The 18,055-nt window shown below is 34.7% G+C and overlaps 1 protein-coding gene across 5 annotated transcripts in view; it reads left to right on the plus strand.

Annotated features, from left to right (window-relative positions):
• The window catches only part of LOC100116824 (importin-11), a 337,441-nt gene that overhangs the window by 138,556 nt on the left and 180,830 nt on the right, over window positions 1–18,055 (plus strand). The gene's annotated exons all lie outside the window — the stretch shown is intronic.

Genomic DNA, 18,055 nt, shown 5'->3' on the forward strand with positions numbered 1-18,055 from the left:
ATTTAAAAAATTCGCCAATTATTTTACGTAATTATATGACATGATATAATTATATAAAATAAAGGCTACTATGAACAATAGTTTCATTTAGTAAATAAAATTATACTATTGATTTGGATATATATCAAGTTAGAAATTATCTATTGTTAACAGTTTGAATTTTTTATATAATAATTTAATAAAAAACCGTGGAATCATCGTCTAGAGCCATATAACCACAGGAGTCTTAGATACCAGTCCTCCTCCCCTAAGAATCCACCTAATACCATCCTCCATCCTGCAGAAACATATTTACTTAAAAGAAGTTTAGAATCTTTATAATCATTTTAATATTTTTAATTTATGCATTTAATCTAAAAAATATCTTGTTAAAAATAATGGATATTAATCAATTTGTTATCAAATCAGTTTTGTATTTAAATTAAATTTGTCGCCTTTGAATTACGTAAAACATGATATAATTAAGAAAAATTATCTTTTATTAATTTTTATCAATTAATTAATTTTATGTATTCATATTGAAAAAAGAAATTTAAATACGTAGTTAATTTGAAAATAAATGTTGATTTTTTTCTACATTTTTTAACAGGACGAAATCTCAATGAAAACTTTTTTTAAGTAAATATGTTAAATAATCATTTAATATTTATAAATTAATTAGACATTATTATATCATGTCCTATATTAATATGAAATTAATTCATTATTGTTATTAAACGATCATTTATGTTTCTGTTTTATTCTGCATTGTCTATATTGATGATTCTTGTAAAATAATTAAAAAGAATTATGTATGCATACTAATTTGAATATCTACAAAATGATTTTAAAATTCGAAATTGAAAAGCAGCAAGAAGTTAATATAAATACATGTCTTTTATTTGAAAAAAATCTAAAAAAAAATTGAATAATAATTTATTCTGTGATCGAAAACCCTAAGAATTGACTAAACAGTTTTGAATCAAATATTTAAAATTTCATTCCAAACAATATTTTGTATTGATTCACCTGACTCATTCTGAATACGTATATTATCAGGATTTCGACATCGAGATAATGCAACATATAATTGACGATGCGAAAACAATGGTCGTTTCAAAAAAATTTCTATTGAACCAAAACTTTGGCCTTGTGATTTATTTATCGTTATGGCAAACGCTAATATGATTGGGAATTGTTTTTTAAAAAGAGTAAATGGAAACGAAGATGAATTTTTGGTGTTTAGTGTTATTCTCGGTATAAAAACTTTTTGTCCAATGTTATCTCCTGTAATTATTTCTGCTTCAATGTTATACTCATATAATTTGGTAATCTTTAAACGAGTGTCATTACATAAACCATTTGTAATACTTAAATTTCTAATTAACATCACTATTGCATTTACTTTCAAATTAAGTTTATGTGGTGGAAGACCTTCTCTGATATTATTCAACATTTCAACTGGATAATTTAAATGAATATTTTCCTCTGTTTGATCTACTCCTTTATGTGTTGCATAATCTACACTATAATATGTCTTTGATTCGCCATGTAATAATTTTAGAACTTTGTTATTTAAAATTTTGATGTCTTCATTATGAGGAGCTAAGATCACGCTACTAACGGAAGCACCTAAATTAATGTTTTTATAAATTTCATTACAAACATCGGTAGTTTTCCATTTTTGAGGAATTTCAAATGTATCGACTTTACCTTCTTCTATTTCTAACAAAAAAGAGGAAAATTCTACATTATTCGAACGTATATTTTTATTGAACTTCAAGATTTTAAAAAGAGGCCACAAAGTTGAATATTTAATTGTTTCTTCTATGATAGAGTTTCGGTATCCATGTTTAATTACTGGAAGAATTTGTCTGAAATCTCCTCCTAATACTATTCATTTTCCCGCTAAAGGAATATCGTTACGACATACATCTTGTAAAGTACGATTAATAATTTCTAAAGCCTGATTTCTAGGTATCATTGAAGCTTCATCCCAAATTATTAAATCTGCCTCTCTTAATCTTTTTTTGTCAAACTCTAATTTCAAAAACGCACTTTCAATATTATTTAAATCTAAAGGTAATCTGAGGGTTCGATGACTTGTCAATCCCCTAGGTAACAAAATAGTCGCAATACCAGTCCATGCCATTGATAAAACTTTTTTGTTTAATGACATGTAATAATAAATTAATGTTTTATATAAAAACGTTTTTCCCGAACCTCCAGGTCCATCAATGAAATAAATTTTGTGTTCATTGTCAACTAACTCTTCAAAAATTGCCTCTTGATGATCGGTCAATTGATCAAACATAAATTTAAAGATATCGGTACTTTGTAAGACATTATCTATAGATGTTGCATCATCATTAATAATACTATTTGGTTCTAGTAAACTGAAATCTTTGCAAGATTTTTCTTCATTCTCTAATATAATTTGAATATGAGATAGAGCATTATTCTCTTTATTTGTCTTAAAATCTTCGGTGAAATAATTTTTAAATTTGTTCCAAATTGTATTACCCTGTATGTTTTCTGCTAAAATAAACCATGCAAAAAATTTACGTAATTGAAATGGTAACATGATGTGACAAGCTTCTTCAAAAATAATAAAAATATGTGAATCATCTTCTATTAAGCCCATTGCAAGTGCTGCGTCTTTATATGTTTGATACTCTATATCTTTATGATTTTTCAAATCTTCAAATGAAGTTGGACCTCTTGCTCGATTTAATATTAATTTAAAAAAAAATCTCTCAGTATCTTTTGGTGATACGATATTAAGTCGAGCAATAGTATTGTATTGAGAAGAACGTGAACGTTTTATCCAAGATTTTGATTTTTTATTAAATCTATAATATTCAGGCAGTTCAACATATTTAAGTGTTTTTGTAAAATCATCAATTTTATTTAATTTAAACCATGCTGTTAAAGTAGTTTCTTTATTGTTTAAGGCTTGCAATTCTTTATTTTCTTCGTAAACTATATGTTGTTGATCTTTTGTATGGATTCCTAAACGTTCTACAGCGGGTATTTTACCACAAAGAGGATATCCTTGTAGACGCCAAGCAGCTTCCATTGGGCTTAAATATCTACCATCTACATACTGAGTGAGTTCATCATGTACTATGGGAGTTTCTTCGCTAGAATTATTTGGATTTTCAATTTTTTTCATGTTACATAATGCTCTATCTCCACCTTTGTGAATATAATCGAATATGTATTTAATACTTTGAATTGATGCACAATATTCGACATTAATATGACACTTATACTTTTTCAATAAAAAGTTATTATAAGGAACAACCATTGAGTTGTCAACTGGAATAATTTTTCTAAATTTTTTAATTCGATAAGTATAGTTTTGTGAAATGTTATTTCTTCTTCGATATTCAGGATAACCATTTTCTTTAAAAATGGTGATATCGCGGAATGGTTTTGGAAATTTTATTTTACAAATAGTCTTATTTTTGATGATGCAAGGAGATTTTTCTGTATGTGGTCCATGTAACATATGTTTAATTACTAATTTTTGTAAACCTTTATCTGAATTATCAGGAATTTCAGCAGAAATGTATTTGTCAATAGATTGAGGTGTCATGAGCTTGTTTTTTGGATGTAGCTTAACTACAATATGAGCGTGTGGTAATCCTCTCTTTTGAAATTCTATTGTAAAGACATAAACTATTACTTTTTATCATAAAGGTAACATTTTTAAATCATCTATTATAAAATATTTTGGTTATTAAGTAAAAAAATGAATTTCTATTTGAATACCAAATTGATTTATTTACATTAATTTCAGAATATATCAGACAATAAAAAAGAGAGTTAAAATATGATTTCAAGATTAAATTCCAAAAAAATCTACTATCTAAATTGACTATCTACAGATGAACTGTCCTTTTTAAATTATTTACAATACTTTTATATAAATAAATATTTACATTTTTTATACTCAATTTATTATTTATCAATACAATATAATAAAAACCAAAATTTGGGGGATGGCGAGCGGAGCGAGCAGGGGGGTACCCCCCTAGTATATATATATATATATTAGAAAACTCGATAAAGAGGGTTAACGATCGGTACATGGCACGATTGCGTGAAGTTCTCGAGAGAGAGCTGCAAAGTAGTGTCTTAGCGTGCGAGTAGCGCGTCAGCCCGCCAAGCGCGTTACTAAAATGCACGACATGGACCAGTAGTAGGCAAGGCTGGCGATATCGTCACGTAGAAAAGTCACGAACAGCGGATGTGAAGCAAAGCATTACCAAGCGGACGCCGGCTTAAAGATGAGAATTTGTCGGAGGATCGTTGAATAGGAAGTTCGTCGATCCGGCACCGGTTATGTAGCTTAATGAGTAGCACGATCTTACGGTCAAGTAAAAAGTCGCTAAAGAGTGAAGAGGACGACATCGCTCGACCGCCGAAGGAAGCAAGCGAACAAGCGGATGCGAGCGACGCACCACTAATCAACGAGCGAACCTCTGTAGGCTAACAGAGTGGTTCGGCGTCCGGGCTGAACAAAGCCACTTCGCGTACGGATCGTAAACGTGCCAACAGGAATTTTATGACAAAGGGGGAATGTCGATCTAGGATGCGGTCCTCGAGGTAGCGACGCGACCCGCAAGACTCTCCGTAAAGCAGAGCAGAAATCGGTATGTCGTAAGAAAGTTTCAAAAGTTAGAACGATACTCGCCGCGTTTTTCCTATCGTGTTGAATCAAACTCAGGACGATTCACAGTGTGAAAACATTTTTTTGTCTACAATAAATAAAACCTTATATCTGACGATTGAGTAAACGGAATTGAATAAAATTTTGTGAAAATATAGTTTGAGTTATGTGGAATAAGAGAAAAATATTGAGGAGGCCCACAATAGTTTTCGGGGGCCCCAAAATTCAAGGAAGAAAGGCCCATTTTGCTATTTTAGCGATAAAATCTTTGCCTTTTTCAATATTTATAATAAATTTTTGTCTACTGAACTTAAATCTATCGAGAAAAGTTATCTGAGCGTCCTTCAGTTTTTAAGAAAATCCACTTAAATATGATAAATCGTGCATTTTTGGGCAAAATTTTGCATATATTTATAAACTTTTTTATTTTGATAGAAAGCATTTTACATTTTATAAAATGTTGGTACTGGACATGCTACTTTTCTTGATAGATATGAGTTTAGTAGACAAACATTTGTAAGTCGCACATTTTTGTTTCCAAGGAATATTATACATATTGAAAAAGGCAAAGATTTTATCGCTGAAATCGCAAAATGGGTCTTATTTCCTTAAATTTTGGGGCCCCCGAAAACTATTGTGGGCCTTCTCAATATTTTCTTTTATTCTACATAACCTAAACTATATTCTCACCAAATTCCGTTCACTCAATCGTAAGATATTAGGTTTTAATAAAAAAAAAAAAAGTTCACACCGTGTGATCATAGGAGAGGGTCAATGTTGGGATTTCAAGCAATTTTTGCCTATTTTCAATAATTTGTAGCTCATAAGGGATGCATTGAATTTATTATTTAAAATACTTTTAAAGCCCTATGTATATGTTAAGGCTACCTTATTTGCATTTTAAACCTTAAAATTTAAAAATCTGAATGTTTGATCCGGACTTAAACCACCTCAATACAGTAAAAAAAGTACCTTTTTAAGTAAAACATCGCTAAAAGCGAAAAGCTTCGCTTTTCACATAAGGCACTCGCCGATATTTAAAGGTTCGCTGATGAACACACATACATGCACACACATACACACACAAAGTATGCAGATATTCAAATATTGTTGATAAATTGGTTTGTGTATAAAAGATTTTAGGGATTGTAATGTTAATAACATATCAAATTTATAAGTTAATAACACGATTAGAGAATAATAACACAGGCCCACAAAAAAAATGAACTTGTATGTCCATCGACAAAACCCATGTACTCCTATGTATTTTTCTGTGCTGAGTCCGAATCTGGCATTCGTTTAACCTCAGCACGTCCGGTTCAAGGGCATTTGAAGGTCAAATTGCAGAAATCAGCAATAACCAATACAAGACATCTATCTGTTAAGTTTTGGGGGTCGCTAAATCCAAATCCGGTATTTGTTTTTCTCCATGAGGTAAGTTTGAAGGTCAGTTCAAGGTCAAAGCTGTGTACTCTAGGAAAAATGAATTTTTGACTGCAGATTCTGAAAGAGCGGGAAATTTTACGTCCAGATAGTTATTCAATTTTTTTCTAATATAACTCTCAAGGTCATATGAAGGTCACTTAATCTTGTTGGATGGAGGATTCGTATGACAATAAGATAATGGGTTTTCATGGGGCAAACTACTATGTCGTTATGTTTTCAGGGTCGCCGAATCGAAATCTGGTGTCCGTTTGTCTCCATCAGGGCGAATTGGAGGTCGTTTGAAGGTAAAATCCTCGACAATTAGTGAAATCGAGTCATGTTATCATTCTGACACATTTTTTGGGCCGCTGAATCCAAATATAAAGACCGCTTAGTACCTCAGGGTCAAAGTCAAGGTCATTCCAAGATCAAATATATATTTTTTTTTACTAAAAAAGGAAATTTTGATCACAGATTCAGGACAAATGGAAAATTTTACATCTTAATGAATGATGTTCAATAAATTAGTATTTAAGAAAAATAGTGAAACTGACCAACCGTCGTATGACAAACAGCCACACACGGAGATATGAGTATCATGTATTACAAAACTCATGATTTTCTTTTTTTTTTCTTGTTCTTTTGTCTTCGAATGATCGGTGTAGGGGATTCCGCTTTCTTTTCTTTCCGTCGATAATATGTTCTCTTTTCAATGTCCAACAAAAGCCCGCTATCATATTAATGTCCCACCGGCCCTGGTATCGCTGTTCCATTACTTTAATATCTTGGTGAAACCGTTCCCCTTGTTCTTCGCTATAATCTCCAAGATTTTATGGAAGGTAGTCTAAGTGTGAATGAAGAAAGTGTAGCTTCTAATTCATCAATTAACCCAAACTATTCTAATTTTTAAGTAAGTCTTCAACTTGTTTTTTGTAGTTCTCGCTCTTGTGATTCCCTAAGAAGTTTTCCACTACATCTTTGAAGCTAATCCATGCTGCTTTCTCTTTATCGTCCATCTTGTCTATGATAACATGACTCGATTTCACTAATTGTCGAGGATTTTACCTTCAAACGACCTCCAATTCGGCCTGATGGAGACAAACGGACACCAGATTTCGATTCGGCGACCCTGAAAACATAACGACATAGTAGTTTGCCCCATGAAAACCCATTATCTTATTGTCATACGAATCCTCCATCCAACAAGATTAAGTGACCTTCATATAACCTTGAGTTATATTAAAAAAAAATTGAATAACTATCTGGACGTAAAATTTCCCGCTCTTTCAGAATCTGCAGTCAAAAATTCATTTTTCCCAGAGTACACAGCTTTGACCTTGAACTGACCTTCAAACTTACCTTATGGAGAAAAACAAATACCGGATTTGGATTCAGTGCCACCCAAAACTTAACAGATAGATGTATTGTATTGGTTATGGCTGATTTCTGCAATTTGACCTTCAAATGCTCTTGAACCCAACGTGCTGAGGTTAAAAGAATGCGAGATTCAGATTCAGGACTCAGCGCGCAAAAATACATAGGAGTACATGGGTTTTGTTGATGGACATACAAGTTCATTTTTTTGTGGGCCTGTGTAATCAACGGGAACTTTTTCGCAATAGCATTATTCTCAATACTTATTTAACATGGTGGGTCAGTATTTATTTGTTTCTGTTCCTTTTTGCGTGTAATGGGTCTAATCTTCAGTCACGGCAGTAGCAGTACTTCCATATGTCTAGCATCTACGGCTATGCCGGAGCCGGAATGGCAGTACGACACTGCAACGTACAAAAGTCCTGCCATCTACGACATGTTGTATGACACTTATGACGGTTTATTTCGCGTTGTTGCGTGCTCTCTCTTAAATAGATGTGTTCTTATCTATATAGTTTTTAATTCTGTTATTATAAGGTTCAATGAGATTTATATTTATGGAGCAAATTATATTATTCTGTGCGTTAAAAGTATAAGCTAATGTATTTTAGCAAATAAATGATTTTCAGATTTTCCGTTAAAGCCAGTGAGTCATGCTAGCAAATTGTGTAAGAAGTGAAGTTGCCTTTGATTACTAATAGTGTTATTCTATAGTTATATTTATGTAGTTTATGATTCGAATCGTTTGTCCAATTTTGATATTGAAGTTTACACTCCATATTTAGTATTTTAGATTTTAGTTTGTTTCAACTTTTCAATTTTAAATTATAAATTATATAGCCTATATTGTTGGTGCATAATAATATTGTTTGATAGTTATTATTTTTCTCTAATTATTAGTGATATATGTGCGTGTATGTATATAAATTGTTGAATTGTACAAGTGTTCCATGTATGCGTATCCTGTCTTCAATAAAGTACTTCAATCGAATTATTAGATAAGTGATTTATTATAAAATAAAAACAAAAATTAATGTTTAAAACTTTTTCTATTAAGCATTAACTTTGAGGAATTTATTTTATTGTTGCAGGTTCTTCAATGTTTATGATGTTTGTAGCAGATGAATTTTTCTATCAGCCTCTTGACTAGTGAAGTATATTATTTTTAATTTATTAAAATTATTATTTTTGTTATATATATAAATGATTTTGTTGCATTTTATTGCAAAGTATAATGTCATTGATATTTCATTATAGTCAAAAATTGCATAATAATTTGTTTATGGTTAAAATTATGATTAAAATATTGTTCTTATTTTAATTTTTATTATTATTATTACTTTTTCAATGCAATAATGATTGTTATAATTTGCTATACATAATCTAGTTACAATTTAATTAATGTATACAATGCATAAATTGCAATTTAGTAAAAGTATCTTGTTCAATATTTGTTTAAGAAGTCGATTTTTTGATGCAGTAACCATATATCATAGAGTTAATTATTTACATTTTTATAATTTATATGTATTTTATAATGATGAGGTATAGTGTTACGTTCAGAGCAAGCACGATTAAAGATTTATCGTTTTAGACTTTGTGTTTATATTCGGTAGTTGTATATGTATGTTATACACATCTATACATATGATATAGTGGACGCAAGAGTATAATAAAAAATTCAATAATTTAAGATTTTAAGTAACATGCAAATATTAAGGTAGTTCACCGAAATATTAATTTTCTTAGGATATCGCTCAAACTTTGTTTACATGTTCAATTAATTGTCCTCTACAACGTGGTATTTTTGTTTACCCCCCAAGCGACATTATTTTTAAAGATATTGAACCTTGAAATTTGTATTTTAACATGGGAAGCCTATACCGAGTCCGAATTTTAAGGACGTTTAGTTGAATTGCGAAGCGAATTTTCTTAGAATATTTAAAAAAAACTAGCTTATAGTGTGAAATAGCAATATAAATCATGGAGAAAAAGTTGGATAGGGCAAACGAGGCTTTTTTTCTAAGATACAACCATTCAAAGTTTTCATCCCATGCTATCATTATATAATATATAGGTGCGCAGTGTTTCTCCCTCTTACAAGTTTTGAGAGTATTTTGTACTCTAAACAATTTATATCATTATTCTAATGTTTGATACTATGAATTGTAAGGTTTTGACATTAGATAACACTGTATAATATCTTAATAAAGGAATTTTCTAGTAACAACCCTGATTGAGCACCACTGCAGCCGGTAAACTACCTTAAACGTGTGTGTACACACACACACACACACACACATATATATATATATATATATATATATATATATATATATATATATATATATAATGAAGATATCCATAAATTAGTGCTAAAGTGATTAAAATTCATATTTATGGCCTGTGGCAAAGCTTATGAATTGCTTGGAGCATTCCCAAAAAATCACAGAGATAGCAAACATCAAAATAAAGAAAATCATCGTAGGGGAAAATTGTTCCCTAATGTCCATCATTGACTAAAAATTCAAAGCTTAGTGATAAATTATTTAAATATATGTTATAACGAGTTGAGCACCGCGGCCAACTCGTAGCGGTATGAGTACCGCTGCGCCGCGACGAGAGAACATAGAGTCGCGCGCGTGACGATAAACACGCGCGAATTCGGGGGCGCGAGAGAGAGAGAGAGAACGAGCGAGCGCGCGGGCTAAACCTGCGAATACAGGACGGATAGTTCTCGGCCTGCGAAAGGTAAACACCGGTTACCTAACGCGACTTCGCTCGAAAGACCTTTTCGGAATCTCGGCGTTCGCGATAAGTGCTGTGCCCAGCCTTTCCCTGTGTGTGAGTGCGGCACGAGATCCGGCCACCCTGCTCTCCCTTGCTTCTGCGGTCCAGCGAAATGTCCGTGAGAGCCTGTACGGGACCAGGGTCGTGATAGCCGAAGGAGAAGGTTGGTGAATGCGCGCAGTGTCTGTTTGTGAGTGTGTGTGTGGGTATGCCACCCGTGCGAGGGTGATCGCGAGCTACCTTCTCAGCGATACGCGCGTAAGCGCGCGAGTATTTCGGCGTCGCGGCGAGTCGCAAATTTGTTAGCGACTCGCATTTATTATTTTGTAACATCACGTTTTTATCGCGGATTGAAATATAACCGTAGATTTATTATTTTACGTGTTTTTGTCATTATTTGCCGACCTAGATTACAAACGTCCGTTTCCTTACGTCCTCCCCGCGAATACCGCCGCCTACGCGGGCGTTAATAACGCAATTTTAACGCATCTGAGCAGCCGCGCACGCACCAGGCGGTGCGTAGTCCACGAGAGAGAAAGCAGCAGAGTAAGCTGCGTTGCAACGCGGGTTGATCGCTGGCGACGAGATAGTCTCCGCCGCAGCACGAGATAGCGATTCAGTTATTCAACGTTGGTTTGTTGGATAAAGTCTCACTCCGTTACAATGTTTGTTTATAGAAATCAATTGCGCCACTTGGATCATCGCCAAAAAATTTTTTGGATCATCGCCAAAAAAAAATCATAAAACTTGATTTTATTGTTACAAATATTCCTACTGAAGTCAAAAAATCGTAAATATATTATATCTCTTACAAAAATTAACTTAATTATCTAACTTTGAAAAATTATAATCGAGTGTATGATTTATGTTATAATTTTTTGCTATAATAAAAAAACAGTGGGTCTGCAAACAAAGTCGAGGAATCGTAATAAATATATTATGTCTTTTGCAAAAAATTATAACATAAATCATACACTCGATCACAATTTTGAAAGTCAGTGGATAATTAAGTTAATTTTTGTAAAATATATTTACGATTTTTGAGGACTTTGTGGACGTTCTTGGCTAGTAACCGTATTAACATTATTAAAATCTTTGGCGACTCTAGCTACAAAGCCTACTATTTTAGACGCCTTACTAACCACATGGTTTATATGTTTATAAAACGATAGGCCAGAGTCCAGGATAACCCCAAGTCCTTTATCTCCTACTCTACTCAGGCTGATATTATTCAATCTGTAGTCAAAGAGAAATGGTTGTCTAATTTTGAAAAAGGATGATGTTTTAAATTTGTTAACGTTCAGTTTTAAACCATTTGCAACAGCTCAGTCAAAAATACTATTCAAATCATCATGTAGCTTACAACAGAATCTAGAAGAGTAATTCATTAACACCTAATGCATTGTCACCACATACATTAATATTAAAAAAGGGGTAAAAAATTAGTTACTTAAGAAATTTAGACATTGAGGGTGGTCTTTGTAATGGTACAAGATTGATAATCAAAGATTTCAATGATGAATCTGCATACAAAAATAATCAAAATATTACAAATAACTAATGTGAAAAACGAAAATTAAACAATGAAATGAAAATTTACACAAAAAACATAGTCTATTTTTAAATATCTCCACTAATTGTACATTACTCAAATTTAAATTATTTTCTGATTGGTCGAATAATCGCTACTAATGATACATTACTAAAATTTAAATAATATATTGATTGGCTGAGGTATCTTTCCTAATAGTACATTACTGAAATATAATTTATGTATTAGTTAATTAACATCTTCATTAATAGTACATTAATAAAATATAAATTATATATTGCTTGGCTGAGTAATCGCTACTATTATTAAATTAAATTAAATTAAATCGCTTCATTAATTTATATTGATTGACTGAGTAACCGTCATTAATTATACATAACTAAAATATAAATTCTATATTGATTGGCTAAGTAATCGCCATGAATAATACATTATCAAAATATTAATTTTATATTGATTAGCTGAGTAGTCGCCATCAATTATACATAACTAAAATATAAATTATGTATTAATAAGTTATTATCTCCATTAATAGTACATTACTAAAATAAAAATTATATATTGCTTGGCTGAGTAATCGCCACTTATCATACATTATTAAAGCATTAATTTTATATTGATTGGCTGAGTTATCTCCACTAATGGTTCATTACGCAAATTTAAATAACATATTAAATAACTAAGTTATCACTTGAAACTATGTCATATTGATAATTCTAAATAAAATGTCAATTCAACATAATTATATTGAAATTAGAGATGTAAAATATTGGCCAAATAATCGCCGCAGAAACTATATTCAAAATCCAAGTGTTAGATATACTTAATAATAAATTGTATAAATATTAGATAAGTAATTGTTAAGTTTATTTTGTAGCAATATATTAACACTATCATAATATATATATATATATATATATATATATATATAAAATCTGATGACACATTTCTAAATATTTTGTAATGCGAGCGTTATTATTGAAAATGTCACATTTAAGAATTAACGACAGTCTCTAACCTGTGAAACGCAAAAAGCAAATTCACAACTAATATTAATGTAAATAATTATTTACAATAGTATAATTTCCAGGCTTCCTTACAAAAACAGGTATATCTGCACAAATCATTATTTGCAGCATCTTTTTTAACCAGACTAAATCTGCAGATTACGTCTTGTGAAATGCGTAAATCCATAGAGCGTGCGCCATTTCGCATTCACAAACAGATATCTTTGAAAAACCAGATCATATCTGTACAGATGATTATTTGCAGCATCCCTTTCATCCGGACCAAATCTCAAGATCACTACTAATGATATATGTAAAATATACATATGTATCTATGTGGCGCATATGATTGAAAAAATAATTCAGATTATAAATGGAAATATACATATTTGCCATATATCTCTAAAACGATTATCATTTACAGCATCCGACATATTTGGACCAATCTTACTGTGTTTTTGATGTATGTGTACATATACTTCATTTCTAATTAACTACCAAAAAAATCACATAAATATAAATATTTATCATTATTTTATACCTATATGTAATTTATGTGAAATGTTTCATGACTAGGTCACTTTTTGTGAACCATTCTTTATTGAAAAAGTGTATTTAATTCTGATTTTTTAAAAATTTTTTTCAGTAGGATTATGTATTTATGTTTGTACCTCTATATCTATCATAAAATAATTATCATCCCAGAATTATTCACTAGTTCCGGTGAATTTTTACATAATTGCTCATTTTAGTGTTTTAATATAGTGTAGATTATTATTATTATTATTGTAATATGAGTCGGGATTATTCAGAGCACTGGACGCTTGGGTCATCCCTTGGCGTCCCTCAAGATTAGTTCAGTCGCTATTTCAAGCGCCAATCGTCTCCTAGAATGAGAAAATTCCGTGGACATGCTTGGCCTGAACCTCTTCCGTTTCTAAGAGAGGGGCACCTAGGTGGCGCCACATCTTTTCCGCTATAGCGGGGCAGTTACACAGAAGATGCTCGGGGGTATCCTCCTCCGTGCAACAGAATCTACAGAATAAGTTCCTACTTAGTCCCATTGGATGTCTATGAGCATTCAGGCTGCCGTGTCCTATAAGGATCTCCACAAGCAGCTTGGTTTTTGCTCTTAGAAGTCCAAGGATTACTCTGGACCAGTTTTTTGCACTGTCAGTCGTCACGAAAGCTTTGGTTTTGTCACACGTGGCAATTTGACTCTACATTTAGTTTGTCTCATTCTCCGCTCATTGCCGGATCTCCCCCTTGATCAGACTTTGGCTGAGTCCGACAGCCGGCTGCCTCGGGACCCATAGTAGAGTGACCCTGGCCTTAAGTGCTAGTCTGTTTAGGGTCTGAAAACAGTCTCATATCAGCATAGATTTGGTGGTTAAGTTGTTTTGTGCTTGGAGAGAACTTTTATTGTGGGAGCATATTTAGATCTGTAGGCGCGTGCTCTCAGCTAGTGCCGCTTGCGCCGCCCACATGATCGCTGTCAGCTCCGCTTGTAGTATGGTGGCGTGACGACCTAGCGTCAAGATTGTTCCTTCGCCGCTCTGTCGTTAGTACACCCCCACTCCTGCAGCATCCTTCTTTTGGATCCATCTGTATACCACAGGTCTCCATCATTCTAGATGTTTATTTTTTCGTCATCCTACTCTCCTCTGGATGGCATGCTTACTCTGTATTTTTTTTTTGTGAAACAGGATGGCTTTGTTTGTGGTGTCTGGGTTCATCCGCAGAGTTCCCTTTTTGTCTAATCCTTTTGGGAGCTGTAGTAGCTCCTGCATATTGCCTTTCCTAAGCGAGTTGGTGTTCCTGTGCAGGGCTTGCGCAGCCGCTGCAGCCAGTGTCACCCTAAGAGGTTGTACATCAAACAGCATCCCCAATGCTGCTGTTAGTGTTGATCTCATAGCACCTGAGATGCTCCTCACAATTTTGCTCCTTAGTTGTTTGAGGAGGATGTTTGAGGTAGAGAGGGCCGCTCTCGTCCACCACACCGCTGAACCGTACATCAGTCTGGGTTTGAGTACGGCCTCATACATTCATCTTAAGGCTTTTGGTGATAAGCCCCAGCTTCTCCCTTTGACCCTTCTAATTTGCCACAGGTTGGCAGTGACCTTGCCTATCACATATTTTAAGTGTTTCTTCCAAGACAGCTTACTGTCTAAGATGACTTTTAGATATTTTACTTGACTCTTAAGAGGCAGTTTCTGCCCCCTAAGGGTCAAGTTGCATTCCCTTTTTCATTTGTATCTCCTGGTGCAGACCAGGATCTCCGTCTTAGCTTAGCTTGACAGATAACCCGGCCTTGTTGCACTACTTGTTTACTAACGTTAGGGTACCTTGCATGACTCCCATCAAGGGGTCAAAGAAAGGGCCGCGTGCAATAATTAGGATATCGTCTACGTATCCTATTTCCATGTAGCCTGTGTTATCTAATTCGGTCAGCAGCTCATCCATCACCAGGCTTTATATTAGTGGTGAAAGGACGCCGCCTTGAGAGCATCCAGACTCCACCGTACCTTTAAGTGTCGTGCTGCCCTTACTCGCTTCTAAATTGCAATTTCCCAATATGTGGATAATCCATCCCGCTATTGTAGAGGGGATTACGAGCCTGTTTATTGATCGTGAATACTGCCCTAAAGAGTGCTGTCTCCGTAGATACCCCTGCTCTGTAAGTGTGTTACTCTCTGTGTAGTTCCTTGCCGCCCAAAACCTTCTCTCGAATGTATCTATCGACCATTCGTACAACGGTCTAGTACAAAGGATGTCAGGCTAATTGGCCGAAAGTCTTTCGGGGATGTGTATCCATTTCTCCCTGCTTTTGGGATAAATACTACCTTGGTTCTCTGCCGTCATATGGGGACCAAGCCGAGCGTGATGCTTGTTCTAGCCATTCCTGTCAGTGGGCCAATGATAACATCCTCCACTTTTTGAAGCAGGGCCGGAAAAATAATATCCGGTCCCGGTAAATTAAATGGCTCGAAAGATCTTATAGTCCACATCACTCTATCAAGCGTGACGATCCGCCTGGCCAGCAGTCGATTTTCGCTTAACTCGGCGTAAGTCGGTCCGCGGCCCTGACCAGATCCCCCGCACAACAGGTCGCCTGTCCCCGCCCCCACGAAGCTGGGGAAATCCGTTTGTACGAGGAGATTTAGCGTCTCCTTCTTCGCAGTGGCGTATTTTTCGTTCGGGAGCTTAATCGTACCAAGGACAGCCTCAGGATTCCTCACCAGGATCCTTTTCATCCTGGCTGTCTCTTTGGAATTCCCTTTAGAATTTTTTCGCAGAAGTTTCTCCAGCTGTTACGCTCGGCTTCTCTGTGTTCTGTATTGGATCCAGGGCGAGCGTGTACCGTGTTTTCTGGCTCTTTCCAGGGCCCTTTGTGTTTTCACATTTCGTTGCTCCAGCCTTTGACTCCACCATTTGACTTTACCTTTGAATCTGACCTGTTTAGGTTTGCAATTTCCGTCATAGGCATGGGTGAGGCTCCCGAGCGAATTTGTCAGCTGCTTCTTCCAGGGATGTGCTTTCTTGGATATGGAGTGGTATATCGCGCATGGCTTTTTCCACGTCTTTCTTATATCCTTCCCAGTTCATTTCGTAGTATGTGATCAGAGAGTGGTCCGATACCGATGGTTCGTCACTTACTCGCCACCCGCTGATCAGATGCGCTATCTTGGTGGATAACAGAGTTAGGTCTATCACCTCCTCCCTGATTGCGTTCCTGAATAGAGGTGTGCGAGTCAAAAGTCGAGTTTTAGATTTGGTTACGACATTGTGGTACAAATAATTAAATCAAAGATATAATAATATATTATAAGTGTTCAGATTTGAAGTTAACATACGGATTAAACAGATTCAATAGATGACAAAAGCACAAAAATATTTATAGGCTGTAAAATCAGTCCATATAACCAATCGAGTTGATTTTTAGGCAAAAGCTCGAAATAAAAACTTAAAAAAGAACTCGAAGATTTAAGTAACATATCATTGCTACGAAACAAGGAATAATCATAGTATTCGTTAGATATGTGTAAAAACTCGACAATCGTGGTATTTAAGTCGATTTTTAATATCCCAGATTTATTTTGCAATCAAAACAAAAAAAGTTCGAGTTTGACTCGCACACCCCTATTCCTGAACGTAGGCGTGTCGTCTACATTCATTATCTCGAGGTCTGTCACCGCAAGGTAGTCGAGCAGTTTGACACCCCTGGCATTCGAATCCGTACTTCCCCATACTCTGTGATGTGAGTTCGCGTCGTACCCTATAATCAGTGGAAGGTTGTTAAGCATACAGTGTTCCACTAACCTCTGGACCTCCCTTGGATGGTTGTCTGTGTTTTCGAACGGAATACGGCTATGACTATTTGTCCTGCGTCCTTAGTCTTAATGTAAATAGTGACAAAAATATGTTTATTGCATAAATTTAATAATACGAACACCTTGTTTACATTTTCAAAAAAAGAATGTTAATTTTGTTTCTACGCGACATATTATATAATTAAAACCATAAAAACAGAATGAAAATTATATTTTTATTATATGTATGTTCATTAAAATTTTTATAATAATAAACAGTTGCTTTGTATATAATATAGATCAATCGTTTATAAATTGTCTATTCGTTATAAGCACGTGTCCCTATAAACATCAGTAGTTTTCAACTATAACAGGAAACGAAACTGTGTTGCGAATCATGCCACTCTTCATGCAATCACGCCCGTGGGGGGTGATTGTTCTGCCGTGTGAGAAGTGTTCAGAAGCATGGTGGCAGCGGGTGCCGGTCACAACTGAGCGTGAGTACGTTCGCGCCGCCTGGCGGTAAATCATGGCAGTGCTATCCGCCAAGATTGCATCACGCTCCCCGAGCCCTACCACTTTTCTCCATGTACCATAGGGAAGGATGACCCGGCTTGTCAATCAGCAACCGAACGAGAGGACGTCGGCTCCTGCGAGTGAGCCAGCCACACCACCGGCGCAAAGTGCGTGTGAGTGTATAGTGTGCGCCTATCGAGATCGGCGACTGCAAGTAAGTAGGGCTGAGCTCTTTTTCTTTATCGCGTCAGCAGTAGCAGCTTCTATAGCTTTGCAACTTGGTGCAGCGGCACCGAGTAGCGGCCTTCTTGTTCGCGCGCGTACGCTTTGCGAGATACTCTCCACGCCGAGTCGACATTAATGTGACTCGGCGCATATTTGTGTCGAAACAAGATTGGACGGACTATATATTATTACTTTATTT

Source organism: Nasonia vitripennis (genome assembly GCF_009193385.2).
Source record: "Nasonia vitripennis strain AsymCx chromosome 2 unlocalized genomic scaffold, Nvit_psr_1.1 chr2_random0007, whole genome shotgun sequence".
In the NCBI taxonomy this organism is placed as follows: domain Eukaryota; kingdom Metazoa; phylum Arthropoda; class Insecta; order Hymenoptera; family Pteromalidae; genus Nasonia; species Nasonia vitripennis.